Source organism: Halichoerus grypus, chromosome 8 (genome assembly GCF_964656455.1).
Source record: "Halichoerus grypus chromosome 8, mHalGry1.hap1.1, whole genome shotgun sequence".
Lineage (NCBI taxonomy): Eukaryota > Metazoa > Chordata > Mammalia > Carnivora > Phocidae > Halichoerus > Halichoerus grypus.
In genome coordinates, this window is record NC_135719.1 from 9,505,775 (window position 1) to 9,509,865 (window position 4,091).

The 4,091-nt window shown below is 43.6% G+C and overlaps 1 non-coding gene across 1 annotated transcript; it reads right to left on the reverse strand.

Moving 5' to 3' along the window:
- Positions 1-3,986: 3,986 nt before the first annotated feature.
- On the reverse strand, positions 3,987-4,091 carry LOC144378913 (U6 spliceosomal RNA). The gene has a single exon (XR_013440866.1). It is a non-coding gene; the product is annotated as a U6 spliceosomal RNA (small nuclear RNA).

Sequence of the window (4,091 nt, forward strand, 5' to 3'; positions counted from 1 at the left end):
CAGGCGTCTGACATGGGTGCTGCTTTCATCCAGCATCTATAGATTTCCCCCAATGACCCCAGAATCTTTAAGCTCAAAGAATCCCAGCTCCTCTGCAGACTCTCTGTGGGAAACTTGAGCAGCCTCAGTTTCTTCATCTGTAAAATGGGAATAATGATTGTATCTACTCTATAAGGTTGTTGTGAGGTGGGAAAATATGTGTTAAACATTTAGCCCAGCACTAGGCAGATGGTAAATGCCCAATAGAGGCATCCCCTGCTCTTTGAAAGTTTGCATTATGCTACTTTATTTTTATTTATTTATTTATTTATTTTATTTATTTGACAGAGAGAGACACAGTGAGAGAGGGAACACAAGCAGGGGGAGTGGGAGAGGGAGAAGCAGGCTTCCCGCTGAGCAGAGAGCCCGATGTGGGGCTCGATCCCAGGACCCTGAGATCATGACCTGAGCCGAAGGCAGACGCTTAACGACTGAGCCACCCAGGCGCCCCTATGCTACTTTATTTTTAAGAACAACCTGCCCTGGGACCTGTTTTTGCTAAACAAGGAAACTAAGATGATTTTTGCTTTTACAAAAAAAAGTGAAAAGCAAAAACAATGTTCAGTGTTTGTTTTGCAGGGAACCACTATAGACGCAGGGCGCGCGAGGAGCAGGAGAGTGGCGCCCCCGAGCGCCTTCCCCCGGAACTACACTCAGCATGTCAAAGTCAGCCTCCAGCGCTTTGAACTGTGTCCCTGAGCAGCTGTGCTTAATTTTCTATTTATTTTCTGCATCCGTTAGCAAGGTCTTTCCTAAGGTATCAGGAAAGCCTAAGAGAGGTGACTTTTTGGGTCTGGGAACACTAAAAACTTTTCCCATATAAATTAATAGTAATTGCTTCTTTGCTGTATGCCATTTTGACTTACAAAGGTTTCATAGGAATGCTCTACTTCCAGATACTGGGGGAGACCTATATATAGAAGAAATAGAAAAGACAATTACTAGTGCGAGTATTGTAGACCATTGAGTACCTTATGGTGACACCGTTAGGGATCGATCAAGGATTTGTAATCTGAAGTTCCTGGCTCCTTAGAGGAACTTACTCAAATTTTATGCAAAATTGTATGTTTATGGGCATTTTCCTGGGGAGAAGTCATAAGCTTTCACCAGATTCTCAGATTCTCTGCTCTGGAAAAGGCTAAGAACCACTGTAGTTTCCTTTTCTTAAAAAGAAAGCCCTTCATCTCACACCCAGTGGGATAACTGCTATCAAAAAACACAAACCCATGGGGCTCCTGGGTGGCTCAGTTGGTTAAGTGTCTGCCTTCGGCTCAGGTCATGATCCCGGGGTCCTGGGATCGAGTCCCAGGTCGGGCTCCCCGCTCAGCGGGGAGCCTGCTTCTCCCTCTGCCTCTGCCCCCCTCTCTCTCTGTCTCTCATGAATAAATAAATAAAATCTTTAAAAAAACACACACAAAAAACACAAACCCAAAAAACAAACAAACAGAAAATAGCAAACGTCGACAATGGGGAGAGATTAGATCTCTTGTGGTGGTGACCGGAAAATGGTGCAGCTGTGTGGAAAACACTATGACGGTTCCTCAAAACATTATCACAGAATTACCATCTGACCCAGGAATGCCACTTCTGAGTACATATCCCAAAAGAACTGAAAGCAAGGTCTCAAAAAGATATTTGTACCCCAAGCTCATAGCAGCAGTATTCACAATAGCCACAATATGGAAGCAACCCAACTGTCCCTCAGTGGATGTGTGGATTAACAAAATGTAGTAGGTGCAAACAATGGAATATCATTCCATTGGTCTGCTCAGGCTGCCGTCACAAAATACCATAGAATGGGTGGCTTCTATAACACTAATTTATTTTCTCATAGTTCTGGAGGCAGGTTTCTGGTGAGAGGTCTCTCCCTGGCTTGCAGAAGGCCGCCTTCTCACTATGTCCTCATGTGGCCTTTCCTTGGTGCATGTGCACGCATGCACAAACACACACAGAGGCTGAGCTCTCTGGTGTCTCTTCTTATAAAGACACTAATCCTGGGGCACCTGGGTGGCTTAGTTGGTTAAGCATCTAACTCTTGATTTTGGCTCAGGTTGTGATCTCAGGGTCATGAGATCGAGCCCTGCGTCAAGCTCCACGATCAGCAGCTGCTTCTCTCTTTCTCTCCTTCTTGCTCTGCTCCTCCCCCAGCTCATGCACTCTCTCTCTCTCTCTCCCTTCTGAAATAAATAAATATATATATATATATTTTTAAAAAGGACACTAATCCTATCAGATCACAGTCCTACCCTCATGATTTCATTTAACCTTAATTACTTCCTTACTTCAAACATAGCCCCACTTGGGGTTGGGGGTGGACATACGAATTTAAGGGACACACTCAGTCCATAACAATTATTCATCTTTTTTTTTTTTTTTTTTTTTTTAATTTTTTTAAAGATTTTATTTATTTATTTGAGAGAGAGAGAGAGAGCACATGAGAGGGGGGAGGGTCAGAGGGAGAAGCAGATTCCCTGCTGAGCAGGGAGCCCGATGCGGGACTCGATCCCGGGACTCCAGGATCATGACCTGAGCCGAAGGCAGTCGCTTAACCAACTGAGCCACCCAGGCGCCCACAATTATTCATCTTTTAAAAGGAAGGAAATTCTAGCAGAGGCAACAATATGGATGAATCCTAAGGACATTATGCTAACTGAAATAAGCCAGTCCCAAAGACAAATAGAGCCTGGTTCTACTTCCAGGAGGTAACTGATAGTTAAATTCAGAGAGACAGAAAGTAGGATGGTTGCCAGGGGCTGGGGGTTGGGGGGAAGAGGGAATGGGGAGTTATTTAATGGATACAAAGTCTCAGTTTTACAAGATGAAAGGAGTTTTGGAGATTGGTTGCACAACAATGTGAATGCACTTAACACCACTAAACGATATATTTAAAAATGGGTAAGATGGCAAAGTTTATATTATGTGTATTTTACTAAAATTAAAAAAATACTAAACAAAGAAATAAAGCCCACTGAAAGCATTGTTCAATTCTTGCCCCAACTAGAGTACCGAGGAGTAGAAGAGCATAAAACTTGAGGGGCACCTGGATGGCTCAGTCAGTTAAGCACCTGTCTTCGGCTCAACTCATGATCCCACAGGCTCCTTGCTCAGTGGGGAGTCTGCTTCTCCCTCTACCTCTGCCTTTCCCCCCCTCCACCCGTGTGCTCTCTCTCTTTCAAATAAATAAATAAAATGTTAAAAAAAAAAAAAAAAAAGAGCATACACCTTGAGATGAGCTAGACCTGGGTTCCCCTCTGAGTTTCCAATAGACCTGAGCATGAACTTGAACAATCTTCAAAAATGTTCTTAAACCAAAACATACATTTTATCTTTCAAGTGACTAAATCTTATTGAATGCCAGATTTCCTAAAGACTTCTTTGGGCCTCTATCCACAAATTTCCTTAGTCAGGCTGTTTTGACAGTCCCGGAATGTGTCCCCCAGCCCACACTAGACTTGGTAACCTGAACTGGCCCATGAATATTTGGGAGTGTGTATTCTCTCTGCTCTGCATGTATATTCCAGATAGCATTTCACAAAGAGACATCAAATCTGGTTTCAAAAATGAAGAGCAACATCACCCCATTGTCATTAAACTTGCTGAGTTTGTTCTCCAAAAAGGTACTTCACGTGGCTAATGCTGACACCCAGCAAAGATCCTGTTGGCTCTTTAGACACATCTGGCCCAAGTCCATAAGAGAATCAGTGATGTCTTCCCCGGGCTATTGGTTTCACATCGGGGAATAGCTGGAATTCACCCCACGAGACGTTCAACATGGAAGGTCCTCAGCAATTGCTTAAACTTCTCCCTTGCTTTAAAACATGGGGGTAACTGAGGTCCAGAGAGGCTTAAGGGACTGGTTTCATAGAAATTAGAGGTAGAAAAAGGGATCAAACCCAGACCTTTGGAGACCAAGCACAGACATATTTCAGCTATAACAGGCTGCCTCACAAAAATGTAAGTGCCTCATGAGTGTCCAAGTCATCTCTGCTCAGAAACCTAGCCAATTTTCTCCGTATTGCTTCAGTTTTAATATATGCACTGTCAAAGGGAGC